This window comes from Olea europaea, unplaced genomic scaffold, assembly GCF_002742605.1.
Source record: "Olea europaea var. sylvestris unplaced genomic scaffold, O_europaea_v1 scaffold176, whole genome shotgun sequence".
Lineage (NCBI taxonomy): Eukaryota > Viridiplantae > Streptophyta > Magnoliopsida > Lamiales > Oleaceae > Olea > Olea europaea.
Window position 1 is genome coordinate 330,778 of NW_019235321.1, and position 16,894 is coordinate 347,671.

General features: G+C 38.0%; 2 long non-coding RNA genes across 2 annotated transcripts; one reads left to right on the forward strand and one right to left on the reverse strand.

The window, feature by feature from the left end:
• The first annotated feature begins 4,254 nt into the window (after positions 1-4,254).
• Positions 4,255-6,018, forward strand: LOC111378036. The gene is made up of 3 exons (XR_002699806.1): positions 4,255-4,296; positions 5,123-5,196; positions 5,987-6,018. It is a non-coding gene; the product is annotated as an uncharacterized LOC111378036 (long non-coding RNA).
• A 1,931-nt stretch (positions 6,019-7,949) lies between these two features.
• Positions 7,950-8,640, reverse strand: LOC111378033. The gene is made up of 2 exons (XR_002699804.1): positions 8,525-8,640; positions 7,950-8,221 (listed from the first exon to the last, which is right to left on the reverse strand). It is a non-coding gene; the product is annotated as an uncharacterized LOC111378033 (long non-coding RNA).
• Between the last annotated feature and the right edge of the window lie 8,254 nt (positions 8,641-16,894).

Consider the following 16,894-nt stretch of genomic DNA (forward strand, 5'->3'; position numbering starts at 1 on the left):
TTGGATTGTCGACGTTCGAAGAAATTGGCATAACTTTCTCATACGGTGGAAGAATAGGTGCTTGCATACATGGAACGCTTGGACTATTGACGTTTGAAGAAATTGGCATAACTTTCACATACGATATCGATTTCGGGCCCATAACACCATTTTGGAAAGTTGACGATGATTTTGAACTCATAGCTTCACCATGATGTGTGATGGATTTTGGTAGTTTTAATTCATGTGAAGAATAAGTGCTTGCGTACATGGAATGCTTGGATTGTCAATGTTTGAAGAAATTGATATAACTTTCACATACGGTGTCCATTTTTGGGCCATAACCCCTCACATTTCAAAAAGCTTGCAACAATTCGGAATGAACTTACAGCTTCATCTTGACGTATGATGGATTTTGGCAGTTTGAATTCGTGTGGAAGAACAGGCGCTTCCGTACATAGAATGCTTGGATTGTCGACATTCGAAGAAATTGGCTTTACTTTCTCACGACGATTCTGATTAAACTCATAGCTTTGCCATGACATGTGATGGATTTTGGCAGTTTGAATTAGTGTGGAAGAACATGCGCTTGCATACATGGAATGGTTGGATTGTCGCCGTTCGAGGAAATTGGCATAACTTTCACATACGGTGTCCATTTTGAGCCCATAATCCCCCACATTTCGAAAAGCTCATGACAATTCTGAATGAACTCATAGCTTTGCTATGATGTATGATGGATTTTGGCATGTTTGAATTCGTGTAGAAGAATAGGCGCTTGCAGACATAGAACGCTTGGATTGTCGGCGTTTGAAGAAATGAACATAACTTTCGCATACAGTGTCCTTTTTTTTACCCAAACCCCATTTTGAAAAGCTCATGACAATTTTGAATGAACAGATAGCTTCTTTATGATATATGATGAATTTTGACTGTTTGAATTCGTGTGGAAAAATAGGCGCTTGCGTACATTGAACTCTTAGATTGTCGACATTCGAAGAAATTGGTATAACTTTCGTATATGGTGTCCGTCTTGGGCCCATGACACCATTTTGGAAAGCTCATGATGATTTTGAATGAACTCATAGCTTCGTCATGAGGTATGATAGATTTTGGCAGTTTGAATTCGTGTGGAAGAACAGGTGCTTACGTAAATGGAATGCTTGGATTGTCGACGTCCTAAGAAATTGGCATAACTTTCGCATACGGTGTCCATTTTGGTGCCATAACCCCTCACATTTTGGAAACCTCTTGATGATTCTGAATGAAATCGTAGCTTCGACGTGACGTATGATGGATTTTGGCAGTTTGAATTTGTGTGGAAGAATAGACGCTAGCATACATTGAACGCTTGGATTGTCGACGTTCGAAAAAATTGGCATAACTTTCGCATACGGTGTCCGTTTTGGGCCCATAACACCATTTCAAAAAGCTCAAATGATTTTTAATGATCTCATAAGGTCGTGACAACATATGATGGATTTTGGTAGTTTCAATTCATGTGGAAGAATAGGGGCTTGCGTACATGGAATGCTTGGATTGTCGACGTTTGAAGAAATTGGCATAACTTTCATATACGGTGTCCATTTTGGGGCCATAACCCCCCACATTTCGAAAAGCTCATGATGATTTTCGTTGTGACGTATGATGGATTTTGGCAATTCGTGTGGAAGAACAGGCTCTTGTGTACATGGAACGCTTAGATTGTTGACGTTCGAAGAAATGGGCATAACTTTCGCATATGATGTCCATTTTGTGCCCATAACACCATTTCGAAATGCTCACGATGGTTTTGAATGAACTCATATCTCTGCCATGACATATGATGGATTTTGGTAGTTTGAATTCTTGTGGAAGAATAGGCGCTTTAGTACATGGAACGTATGGATTTTCGACGTTTGAAGAAATTGGCCTAACTTTCGTATACGGTGTCCATTTTGGGCCCATTCTAAATGAACTCGTTGCTTCCCCATGATGTATGATGGATTTTGGCAGTTTGAATTCATGTAGAAGAACAAACACTTGCGTACATGGAACGCTTGGAATGTCGACGTTCGAAGAAATTGGCATAACTTTCACATACGGCGTCCATTTTGGGCCCATAACTCCATTTCAAAAAGCTCACAATGATTTTGAATGAACAAATAGCTTCATCGTGATGTGTGATGGATTTTGACAGCTTGAATTCATGTGGAAATCTAGGTGCTAGAGTATATGGAACACTTGGATTGTCGACGTTCGAAGAAATTGGCATTACTTTTGCATACGCTGTCTATTTTTGGTCCATAACACCATTTTGAAAAGCTCACGATGAATTTGGATGAGCTCATAGCTTTGCCATGAATTATGATGGATTTTGGCAGTTTGAATTCGAGTGGAAGAATAGGCACTTGCGTCTATGAAACACTTGGATTGTCGACGTTCGAAGAAATTAACATTACTTTCACATACGCTGTCCATTTTGAGCCCATAACACCATTTCGGAAAGCTCACAATGATTTTGAATGAGCTCATAGCTTCTCCATGACGTATGATACATTTTGGCAGTTTGAATTCGAGTGGAAGAACAGGCGCTTGTGTACATGGAACGCTTGGATTATCGACGTTCGAAGAAATTGGCATAACTTTCGCATACGGTGTCCATTTTGGGCCCTTAACCCCCCACATTTCAGAAAGCTTACGATGATTCTAAATGATCTCATAGCTTCGCCGTGACGTATGATAGATTTTGGCAGTTTGAATTCGTGTGGAAGAACAGGCGCTTGCGTACATGGAACGCTTGGTTTGTCGACGTTCGAAGAAATTGGCATAACTTTCGAAGACGGTGTCCGTTTTGGGCCCATAACCCCATTTTGGAAAGCTCATGATGATTTTGAATGAACAAACAACTTCGTCATGATGTATGATTGATTTTACCAGTTTGAATTCATGTGGGTAAACAGGCGCTTGTGTACATGGAATACTTGGATTGTCAACGTTCGTAGAAATTGACATAACTTTCGTATACGGTGTCCATTTTGGGCCCATAACACCATTTCGAAATGCTCACGATGATTCCGAATGAACTCATAACTTTGCCATGACATGTGATGGATTTTGGTAGTTTGAATTTGTAATACCCCGAACTTCACGTTCTACATTTGGCCAATATGATTCATGCATTTCATGCTAATTACATTGTCATTTGTATCAATTTCCTGATTGCCTTCTCTTAAAATGATGCATTTGATCATCAAGGCTTTAAAATCTTTACATGATGATAACCTTCGACTCTTCGATTTAGGTGGTGAATTTTATATAGAGCTATGATAGAAAGTTAGATTAACTAAATGTTGGAGATTGGCTTGGTAAGTAATGTAATATTTGAAAGGCCGAAAATTTGTATCAACGAAGGTTCAAGCTTTCCATTCGGCTAATCAAGGTCACCTTAAACCCTAGATAGGTAATTCACATATTTGTGATATGAGGGATGAAGTGACATTATCACAACGTAATAATATATGTCTTATACGACATTATAAGTATTGAGATGCGAATTGTTGAAATCGGTTGAGAATTGGGTAAGAAATTAAATGAACAGCTGAGGAATTAGATCTATAAAGTACTTTGGGATCTTAATGCAAGTGAAATAGATTGTAAGCACATCAAAATAAACGAATGACACTTGATTTATACCTACAAGGATAGATGTAAAATCAGAATTTAATCAAAGGAGACAACACCTACTTAACATGTGACAACTTGCCACTTTAACCTCTAATTCCTTCAACCTTAAGCCTCCAACACGTCCTATAAGTCCTTAGAACTTTACACAAGATATTTATAACTCTTCTAAGTCACATATGGCTCCATGTGGTGCAAGGGAGAAGTCAAAGTTGGCTGCAAGAAGCCACCTCCTACTTGGACAGCTCATACTAGAGGACTTTTCACTTTAATATATAATTGCTTCAACCTTAAGGCATAAATTTCGTGTCTAATCCCCAAGGACTTAATATAGGATGAATATATATCTTAAATATCATAAATGGACACAAAAATAATGGTAGAAAAGTCAAGTATTGCAGCCAAGATGACAGCTCCTGCTTAGTGACTCACCTTGATTGCTTGAGGTGGTTGCAGCCCATGATATTCTTAATCCTTAACTAATATGCACGACTTCAACCATTTAAAGACCACTCATTTACCTCCTAGATAATATATTAACTCCCTTAGCTCGTCCCTAAGTGATTCCAAGTGAAAAGAGGGTGAAACAGTCAAAGAGAAATAGAAACAAGAAGCTGGAATTTCTGAACAGCTTTGTTACTCCACAGTTTTGAGGTTTGTTTCTACTATTTCTTAAGGGGTTTATGATTTCTTAAACATCTGAACTTGTTTGTAATTAATTTGGAGTGTTCTTAATGATGTTATGATGCATAAATAGGGGTAATTAATTGCAAGAATTTGAAAGAAAGTAATCTGGACAGAGATGAGGAATTGCTGGATTGAGTGATTTATACCTTGATTTTGGGATGATACTTAGTGTTTAACTTATATATGTCAATATGAACGTTTTTATATGTAAGTAGGGAGTGTAGAAATGATTTTAATGGCCTAGAATTCTGTTGGTATCATAATAATAAAATGGAAACTGAAAACAGTCAAAGGGAAAAACTGCCTGATTTTGTGTAGTGGAAAATGGACTGTTTTTGAAGCTCCAAACACTTCATTTGTCACAATGTTATGATCTGATTATCTTCACATATATGTTATAGCTGTGTAGTAAAAGTCTGGGAACCGTTAAATGTAGGTAAGGACATGAAAAATAATTTGAAAAATGAGTGGACGGTGATGGAAACCTAGAAAACAGATTCTGTCCATTCGGGTATTTAATGTGATTTCAACATTTAGATGTCCCCTAATGAACTCTTGGGCCTAGAAAATATATCCTAAGGAATACTAGGTTGTCAAAAACAATTGGATGACGTTGACGTCCATAATTGGACTCGAGAGATAGCGAGACTTATGGGATTAGTTTGTAATGCCATCGGTAACTTGAAATAATGATTTTTTCTAAATTGTTTTGGCGTGAATGGACGTATTTTGGGATTGTGTGTGTTAAGATTATTAAATGGAGGAGTGTATTTAATATTAGATGACAATACAGGTGACTTTTCGACGTTGAGCGAAAAAGGAAATTGATACACACTCCATAGGAGCTTACACACATAAAGGCGAAAGGTAAGTAAAAATCCATTTTGCAACTATGATGCAAGAACCTAGCATTTGTGGTATAGTGATGTCAGGATATTTTCATACTTTGATAAGAAAGCTCATTGTACGCTATATGATGATTATGATCATTGAGTGTGCGGTTGCAAAATACATTGACAACAACTTCCATTAAGCATGTCATTCATGAGCATTTTCATATGCATGCACGACATGTGACATGGTTGAAAATCCTGCATGCAAAACATGATTTCAAAGTGAGTCTCATTATAAATGTTTTATTGACCACTACTAGGGCACCGAGGCATGTGAGGCATGCTTATGTGATATGTTTGGCATTGCGGGTGTTACTTCCTGGGTGATTGCAAAGGTAGATAGGGGATGGGCCTTTGGTGATCACGGAAGGGCGGACCACTCGACTATGCCCTTGTTATGATTATTGGCGCTGCCGGGTGGGAGACTTCTTAGGTGATCATAGGGGGAGTTAGGGGATGGGCCTCTAGTGGTCACGAGAGGATGGTCCACTCGTCGGTGTCGATTTCATATTGGCCACTTGATTATTGATATTGATATTATGTAGAGCTCTATCCGGTGCATAGTAGGTGGGTCAAGGGCCCAATGAAATGAAAGATTTCAAGTGAAATGATTTCTAGTCGACTTTGATGAATATTGAAATATGATACTTTTTATCGTGATATTTAAAGTAAATGGCATGGTGTCGTATGTCGTTATTACTCATGTTCAGGACATGCATGATTTTGCTTACTAAGCATTGGCTTATGTAGTTCTTGCATTGTAGGTGAACATGGAACTACATAGAGAGCATGGCTAGCTCTGGAGCTCCTACAGGATTCTAGAGTTCGATGTACATGGATGACGACCTGTAGGTTTATTTTGTAGGCTGCCATCTGTAGGGTTATATTTTGGAATCCTATATAGTGTACTTTTGAAATGGCCTATAGACATGTTTATAAGCTCTGAATATATATGTTGGATTATGGCGATATGGTTTTGAGTTTCGATATATTATATGATCATGTCACAGGTGATTAGAAGTTAACAAACTCAAAAAAAAAATATATGTAAAATTCTATGTCTAGGTTGTGTATAGATATCAATATTAATTTGGGGGTGTGACAGAATTCATGTAGAAGAATAGGGGCTTGTATACATGGAACGAATGGATTGACGAGGTTCGAAGAAATTGGCATAACTTTTGCATACGATGTCCAATTTGGGCCCATAACCCCCCTACATTTCAAAAAGCTCACGATGATTCTAAATAAACTCATAGTTTTCCCATGACGTATGATGGATTTTGGCAGTTTGAATCATGTAGAAGAACAGGTTCTTGCGTACAAGGAGTGTATGGGTTTTCGAAGATCGAAGAAATTGGCATAACTTTCGCATACGGTGTCCGTTTTGGGCCCATAACACCATTTCTGAAAGCTCATGATGATTTTGAAAGAGCTCATAGCTTTATCATGATGTATGATGAATTTTGGCAGTTTGTATTCGTGTAGAAGAACGGGCGCTTGAGTACATTGAACCCTTGGATTGTCGACGTTCGAAGAAATTGGCATAACTTTCGTACCATTTTGAGCCCTTACACCCCCACATTTCAAAAGGCTTGCAATGATTCAGAATGAACTCCCAGCTTCACTTTGATGTATGATGGATTTTGGTAGTTTGAATTCATGTGGAAGAACAGGCGCTTACGTTCATGGAACGCTTTGATTGTTGACGTTCGAAGAAATTGGCTTAACATTTGCAGACGGTATCCATTTTAGGCCCATAACACCATTTCGAAATGCTCAGGATGATTCTAATAGCTTTGCCATGACATATGATGGATTTTGGCAGTTTGAATTCGTGCACAAGAATAGGCGCTTGTGTACATTTAATGCTTGAATTGTCGACATTCGAAGAAATTGGCATAACTTTCACATACAGTGTTCGTTTTGGGGCCATAATCCCATTTCGAAAAGCTCACAACGATTCTGAATGAACTTATAGCTTCTCCATGACATACGATGGATTTTAGTTGTTTGAATTCATATGGAAGAATAGACGCTTGCGTTCATGGATCGCTTCGATTGTCGACGTTCAAAGAAATTGGCATAACTTTCGCATACGGTGTCCATTTTGGGCCCATAACCCCCCACATTTCAAAAAGCTCACGATGATTCTGAATGAACTCGTAGCTTTCCCATGATTGATAATGGATTTTAGCCATTTGAATTCGTGTGGAAGAACGGGCGCTTGCGTACATGGAATGCTTGGATTGTCGACGTTCGAAGAAATTAGCATAACTTTCGCATGCTGTGTTCGTTTTGGGCCAATAACACCATTTCAAAAAGCTCACAAAGATTCTAAATGAAATCATAGCATCGCCATGACATATGATGGATATTGGTAGTTTGAATTCGTGTGGAAAAATAGGCACTTGTGTATATGGAACACTTGGATTGTTCACATTCGAAAAAATTGGCATAACTTTTGAATACGGTGTCCATTTTGGGTCCAAAATCCCCACATTTCAAAAAGCTCATGATGATTTTGAATGAGCTCGTAGCTTCATCGTAACGTATGATGGATTTTTGTAGTTTGAATTCGTGTAGAAAACTAGGTGCTTGCATACATGATGTAACGCCCCGAATTCTCTAGCAACCCGGAACGTTACCAAACGTGAATTGATTAATAAAGTGCTTGAGGCAAATACATTTTAATATAACGAGGAATTCAGTAAAAATTGAACAACCTTAACAAAAGGTAAATTAAATTAAATAACATATGCGGAACAATTTGGAATCATATCTTTTATCAAACATTAATAAAAGTAGTTCTAACAAATAATAAAAATAGGACTAATTGAAAGTTATGACGTGACTCACAATTGAGTCTAAATTTAAAAATAATAATAATCAAATGTTAATAAATATTCTAGTGTTTCTAATAATTAAAGTACTTCATGATGGAGATCCATTGGTCCAATATGCATCCATCCATCGCCGTCCAGCATACTAATTTCTACCTGAAAATTTTAAATAGAGAGGGATGAGTATAACGAATTATACTCAATGAGATACTTGCTACTCCACATTCAAATCAAACGTGAAATTATGCATAAATTCTCTTACCAACATAACATGAGAATTATCACACCATGACAAATGATAATTCAAGCAAGCGCTGCAAATAACGTGAAGGCTAAATTGTGCCTTAAACTGTATCATGATTTCTCCCAAAGGAGCTCTGAATTGAAGTAATTAAATCCATACATAACAACGTATTTGAAAAGATGTGGACAAACCACTAATAGCACTGAGCATCTCACCTTTTGAAGATGAACGTGGAAAACAAAATTGCTGAAAACGTGATTCTTTATTGAAATTCCAAAACCTCAAAAAGCCTTAATAATATGGAGAAATATTTTTAAAGAGGAGGAGAGAATAAAGACGCGCAGAAGAAGAATGAGGAATTAATTACTGAATGCTTGAGGCTTAGTGCTATATTTATACTAAACCACGGTGTAGGGTAATCACGTGGGGAGTGGAATTTCACTGAAATTAGAACTCTAAATTTCGTCCAAGTACATCCCAGAAATTTGGTTTGGAAATCCTAACCTCCTGTTTGATATAATCTGACTTGGGGATTAACTTTTGATATTGGTGCCCAAACCAACTACTATAATAATGAGGAGACATTACTGGAGCATATCCTTTGCACACGTGATCATTAGGATAAGTTTAGTCTAAAATAACTAATAGTTTATGCATACTAATTAAATATTAACCATAAACTAAATTAGATAATAGACTACATAAATAACATAAAGAGTTCGTTAACCTATAAGAAGCCACGTGGAACTGAAGTTAAAAGAAAAATGACGTGCACAGGAAGGATAAACTTGTTTTCCTATTGAAAATGGAAAACTAGAGTCATATGCCAGCAAAATTGATTAGGTTTCTGTTAATCCTTTTCAAACCCAACCACGTAAATTATCTTTAAAAATGTACCTTCAAAAATCTGCATGGGAAGTAAGAGTCTGTTTGGGAATGATTCTAAGAATTGATTTTTTGACCGTCAGGAGAAAATTGGGGTCCACCTGTAAGAGAAGAAATCAAATACGACGGCAGGAATAGTAAAATGACGGTCAAAAAATCAATTTTTTGGATGAAAAAATCGCTCCCAAATAAGCCCTAGGTCTATTTGGACCAGTATTTACGATTAAGCCAAGGGAAGACCACATAAATCCTACCTACTTAATTAGAAAGGATATTCCCTTAATTATAATTTCAAAACTTAGGCACACGTGAAAATAGAATCTCCCTATTAAAGAAGTAAAAAGCTTGTAATAGTTTCCATAAAACCATGGTTATGATTTTCATTAATTATCTTTTGATTACATTTTATAATTATCAATACTCAACATATTCAAGTTTCCTAATGGCCGAAAATCTGTATGCCTATTAATTAGAATTTCATTTATATCTTGTTTCTTCTATTGATTCTATCTTAATTCAACTTATCCAAAATATCTTTTTCTTAATCCTAATATATATAATTAATTATTATCTATCAAAAGAGTCCAATATTGATATAGTAATTTAGCTCGAATTAATAAATAATATTATTAACTAAGTAGTTTTCTTAATTGGCTATAACTCAAGTTTAACGAATCCAAATTGAATTTTTCTTGAGTCCATAATTCGCCATTTATTACGAGCTTTAAAATGAGCCCAATATTGATAGGGTAATTCTAACTCCATCAATAATTAACTATTTGGCCTATTTAATAAAGGTATAAATCTGAAACTTATTTTCACTTTGGTCCCTCAACTATAAAGATATTCACATAGATCCAAATTAACTATAGAGATAACCAATTAACTTGTATAAGGACTTAACTGAACATTGCATTCCTATTAAATAAATTAATGCTAAGTAAAAATTCGAGATTTTACACATGAAACGCTTGGATTGTAGACCTTCAAAGAAATTGGCATAACTTTTGCATGTGGTGTCCATTTTTGGTCCAAAACACCCCACATTTTGAAAAGCTCACGACGATTTTAAATGAACTCGTAGTTTCACTGACGTATGATAGATTTTGGCAGTATGAATTCGTGCAGAAGAACATGCGCTTGCATACATGGAATGCTTGGATTGTCAACGTTCGAAGAAATTGGCATAACTTTTGTATACGGTGTTCATTTTGGGCCTATAAGCCCCACATTTTGAAAAGCTCCTGACGATTCTAAATGAACTTATAGCTTCACCATGACGTATGATGGATTTTGGCAGTTTCAATTCGTGTAGAAAATATGTGCTCGCGTACATGGAACGTTTGGATTGTTGACGTTTAAAGAAATTGGCATAACTTTCACATACGGTGTCCATTTTGGACCAATAACCCCTTCCATTTCCAAAAGCTAACAACGATTCTGAATGAACTCGTAGCTTCGCCAGGACGTATGATGGATTTTGGCCGTTTGAATTCGTGTGGAAAATTAGGCGCTTGAATACATGAAATGCTTGCAATGTCGACCCCCTCACATTTTAAAAAGCTCACGATGATTCTGAATGAACTCGTAGCTTCACCATGACGTATGATGGATTTTAGCAATTTGAATTCCTGTAGAAAAATAGGTGCTTGCGTACATGGAACGCTTGGATTGTTGACATTCGAAGAAATTGGCATAACTTTCGTATACGATGTCCATCTTGGGCCCATAATACAATTTTGAAATGCTCACTACGATTCTGAATGAAATGTAGCTTTCTCGTGACATATGATGGATATTGGCAGTTTGAATTCGTGTGGAAAAATAGGCACTTTCGTAAATGGAATGCTCGAATTGTCGACGTTCAAAGAAATTAGCATAACTTTCGCATACAGTGTCCATTTTGGGCCCTTAACCCCCACATTTTGGAAAGCTTACAAAATTCTGAATGAACTCGTAGCTTACTCGTGACGTACGATGGATTTTGGCAGTTTGAATTTGCATGGAAAAATAGGTGCTTGCGTACATGGAAAGCTTGGACTGTCGACGCTCGAAGAAATTCGCATAACTTTCGCATACGGTGTCTATTTTGGGCCCTTAACCCCCAACATTTCGAAAAGATGAATGAACTCTTAGCTTTACTGAGACATATGATGGATTTTGGTAGTTTGAGGTCGTGTAGAAAAATAGGCGCTTGCGTACATGGAACGCTTGGATTGTCGATGTTCGAAGAAATTGGCATAACCTTAGCATACGTTCTCCATTTTGGACCAATAAACCCCGACATTTCAAAAAGGTCACGACGATTCTGAATGAACTTGTAGCTTTGCTATGACGTATGATGGATTTTGGTAGTTTGAATTCGTGTAGAAAAATAGGCGCTTGCGCACATGGAAAGCTTGGATTGTCGACGTTCAAAGAAATTGGCATAACTTTCGCATACGGTGTCTATTTTGGGCCAATAACCCCCAACATTTCCTAAAGCTCACGATGATTCTGAATGAACTCATAGGTTCGCTGGGACGTGTGATGGATTTTGGAAGTTTGAATTCGTTGTGGAAGAACAGGCGCTTGCATGCATGGAATTCTTGGATTGTCGACGTTCAAAGAAATTGACATAACTTTTGCATATAGTGTCCATTTTAGGCCCATAAACGCCCAAATTTTGAAACGTTCATGATGATTCTAAATGAACTCGTAGCTTCACCATGACGTATGATCGATTTTGGTAGTTTGAAATCGTGTAGATGAACAGGAGCTTGTGTACATGGAACGCTTGGATTGTCGACGTTCGAAGAAATTGGCATAACTTTCGCATTCAGTATCCGTTTTGGGCCCATAACCCCATTTAGGAATGCTCACAATGATTCTAAATGAACAAACAATTTTTTCGTGACGTATGATAGATTTTGGCAATTTGAATTCACGTAGAAGAATAGGCGCTTGCATACGTGGAATGCATGGATTGTCTACGTTCGAAGAAACTAGCGTAACTTTTACATACGGTGTCCATTTTTGACCCATAGCCCTTCACATTTCGTAAAGTTCACGATGATTCTGAATGAACTTGTAGCTTCATCGTGATGTATGATAGATTTTGGCAGCTTGAATTCGTGTAAAAGAATAGGCGCTTGCATACATGGAATGCTTGGCTTGTCGACGTTCAAAGAAATTGACATAACTTTCGATACGGTGTTCGTTTTGGGCCCATAACCCCCCACATTTCGAAAAGCTCATAACGATTCTAAATGAACTCGTAGCTTCACCTCGTAGCTTCAGCGGGACGTATGATGGATTTTGGCCGTTTGAATTCATGTGGAAGAACAGGTGCTTGAATACATGGAATGCTTGGATTGTCGGAGTTCGAAGAAATTAGCATAACTTTCACATAAGGTGTCCGTTTTGGGCCCATAACAACATTTCGAAAAGCTCACAAAGATTTGGATTAAATCATAGCTTTACGATGACATATGATGGATATTGGTAGTTTGAATTTGTGTAGAAAAATAGGTGCTCACGTATATGGAATGCTTGGATTGTCGACGTTTGAAGAAATTGGCATAACTTTCGCATACGGTGTCCATTTTGGACCGATAAACCCCTACGTTTCCAAAAGCTCACGACAATTCTGAATGAACTCGTGGTTTTGCCGGGATGTATGATGGCTTTTGGCCATTTGAATTCGTGTGGAAGAACAGGTGCTTGAATACATGGAATGCTTGGATTGTCGACGTTCGAAAATATTAGCATAACTTTCGCATACTGTGTCAGTTTTGGGACCATAGCATCATTTTGAAAAGCTCACGACAATTTTGAATTAAATCATAGCTTTGCCATGACGTATGATGGATATTGGTAGTTTAAATTTGTGTGGAAAAATAGGCGTTAGCATACATGGAACGCTTGGATTGTCGACGTTCGAAGAAACTGGCTTAACTTTCGTATACGTTGTCCTTTTTGGGCCCATACCCCCTCACATTTTTAAAAGCTAACGAGGATTTTGAATGAACTCATAGCTTCACCATGACATATGATGGATTTTGGCCGTTTGAATTCGTGTAGAAAAACAAGTGCTTCTGTACCTAGAATGCTTGGATTGTCGACGTTCGAAGAAATTGGCATAACTTTCGTATACGGTGTCCGTCTTAGGCCCGTAACACAATTTCGAAAAGTTCATTACGATTCTGAATGAAATCATAGCTTCACCGTGACATATGATGGATATTGGCCGTTTGAATTCGTGTGGAAAAAAAAGGCGCTTGCGTAAATGGAACGCTCGAATTGTCGACATTTGAAGAAATTGGTATAACTTTCGCATACGGTGTCCATTTCGAGCCCATAACCCACACATTATGAAAAGCTTACAAAATTTTGAATGAACTCATAACTTCATAGTGACGTACGACAGATTTTGGTAGTTCGAATTCACGTGGAAAAATAGGCACTTGCGTACATGGAACGCTCGGATTGTCGACGCTCGAAGAAATTGACATAACTTTCTCATACAATGTCCGTTTTGGGCCCATAACCCTCGACATTTCGAAAAACTCACGACGATTCTGAATAAACTCGTAGCTTTGTCGTGACGTATGACGAATTTTGGTAGTTTGAATTCGTGAAGAAAAATAGGCCCTTGCATACATGGAACGCTTGGATTGTCGACGTTCGAAGAAATTGGCATAACTTTCGCATATGGTGTCCATTTTGGACCAATAACCCCCAACATTTCCAAAAGCTCACGTCGATTTTGAATGAACTCAAAGGTTTTTCGGGACGTATGATGGATTTTGGAAGTTTGAATTCGTGTGGAAGAAAAGGTGCTAGCATGCATGGAATGCTTGGATTGTCGACGTTCGAAGAAATTGGCAAAACTTTCGCATACGGTGTCTATTTTGGGCCCATAACACCCCATATTTTGAAAAGCTCAGGATGATTCTGAATGAACTTGTAGCTTCGCCATGACGTGTGATGGATGTTGGCAGTTTGAATTCGTGTAGAAAAATGCGTGCTTGCATACATGGAACGCTTGGATTATCGACGTTCGAAGAAATTGGCATAACTTTCGTATTCGATTTCAATCTTGGGCCCGTAACATAATTTCGAAAAGCTCACTATGATTCTGAATGAAATCATAGCTTCTCCATGACATATGATGGATATTGGCCATTTGAATTTGTGTGGAAAAATAGGAGCTTGCGTAAATGAAATGCACGAATTGTCGACGTTCGAAGAAATCGGCATAACTTTTGCATACGGTGTCCATTTTAGGCCCATAACCCCCACATTTCGGAAAGCTTATGAAATTCTGAATGAACTCGTAGCTTTTTCATGATGTACAATGGATTTTGGCAGTTTGAATTCGCGTGGAAAAATAGGCGCTTGTGCACATGGAACGCTTGAAGAAATTGGCATAACTTTCGCATACGATGTCCATTTTGGGCACATAACCCCCGACATTTCGAAAATCTCACTATGATTTTAAATGGACCCGTAGCTTTCCCGTGACGTATCACGGACTTTGGAAGTTTGAATTAGTGAAGAAAAATAGGCGCTTGCTTACATGGAACGCTTGGATTGTCGACGTTCAAAGAAATTGGCATAACTTTCGTATACAATGTCCGTCTTGGGCCCGTAACACAATTTCGAAAAGTTCACTACGATTCTGAATGAAATCATAGCTTCACCCTAACATATGATGGATATTGGCCATTTGACTTCGTGTGGGAAAATAACGCTCGAATTGTCAACGTTCGAAGAAATTGGCATAACTTTCACATACGGTGTCCATATTGGGCTCATAACCCCCACATTTCGAAAAGCTTACGAAATTCTGAATGAACTCGTTGCTTCGCCATGACGAATGATGAATTTTGGCAGTTCGAATTCGCATAGAAAAATGGGCGCTTGCGTATATAGAACGCTCGGATTGTCGACGCTTGAAGAAATTAGCATAACTTTCGCATACGGTGTCCATTTTGGGCCCATAACCCCTGACATTTAGAAAAGCTCACAATGATTCTAAATGAATTCGTAGCTTTGCTGTAACGTTTGATGGATTTTGGCAGTTTGAATTCGTGAAGAAAAATAGGCGTCGGCATACATGGAACGCTTGGATTGTCAACGCTCGAAGAAATTGGCAAAACTTTCGCATACGGTGACCATTTTGGACCAATAAACCCCTACGTTTCCAAAATCTCACGACGATTCTGAATGAACTCGTAGCTTTGCCGATACGTAAGATGGATTTTGGCAGTTTGAAGTTGTGTAGAAAAAAAGGGGCTTGCATACATGGAATGCTTGGATTGTCGATGTTCGAAGAAATTGGCATAACTTTCGCATACGTTGTCCATTTAAGACAAATAAAACCCAACATTTCAAAAAGCCCAAGATGATTCTGAATGAACTCGTAGCTTTACTATGACGTATGATGGATTTTTGCAATTTGAATTCGTGTAGAAAAATAGGCGCTTACGTACATGGAACACTTGGATTGTCGACATTCGAAGAAATTGACATAACTTTCGCATACGATGTCTGTTCTGGGCCCATAACACCCCACATTTTGAAAAGCTCACGACCATTTTGAATGAATTCGAAGCTTCACCACGACGTATGATCGATTTTAGTAGCTTGAAATCATGTAGAAGAATAGGAGCTTGTGTACATGGAATGCTTAGACTGTCGACGTTCGAAGAAATTAGCATAACTTTCGCATACAGTGTCCGTTTTGGGTCCGTAACACAATTTCAAAAAGCTCACTATGATTTTGAATGAAATCATAGCTTCATTGTGACATATGATGGATATTGGCCGTTTGAATTTGTGTGGAAAAATAGTCACTTGCATAAATGGAACACTCAAATTGTCGATGTTCAAAGAAATTGGCATAACTTTCACATACAATTTCCATTTTGGGCCCATAACCCCCACATTTCGAAAAGCTTACGAAATTCTAAATGAACTCGTTGCTTCGCCATGACGTATGACAAATTTTGGCAGTTTGAATTCGCGTGGAAAAATGGACGCTTGCATACATGGAACGCTCGGATCGTTTCGACGTTCGAAGAAATTGGCATAACTTTCATATACGGCGTCCATTTTGGGTCCATAACCCCTACATTTCGAAAAGCTCACAATGATTCTGAATGAACTCGTAGCTTTGTCGTGACATATGACGGATTTTGGCAGTTTGAATTTGTGAAGAAAAATAGGCGCTTGCGTACATGGAAAGCTTAGATTGTCGACTTTCGAAAAAATTGGCATAACTTTCGTATACGATGTCCATTTTGGACCAATAACCCCCAACATTTCCAAAAGCTCACGATGATTCTGAATGAACTCATAGGTTTGTCGAGACGTGTGATGGATTTTGGAAGTTTGAATTCGTGTGGAAGAACAGGCGCTTGCATGCATCGAATGCTTGGATTGTCGACATTCGAAGAAATTGGCTTAACTTTCGCATACGGTGTCTATTTTGGGCCCATAACCTTCCATATTTTGAAAAGGTCATGATGATTCTGAATGAACTCATAGCTTCACCACGATGTATGATCGATTTTAGCAGTTTGAAATCGTGTAGAAGAATAGGTGCTTGTGTACATGGAATGCTTGGATTGTCGATGTTTGAAGAAATTGGCATAACTTTCACATACGATATCCGTTTTGGGTCCATTACCCCATTTAGAAATGCTCACGATGAT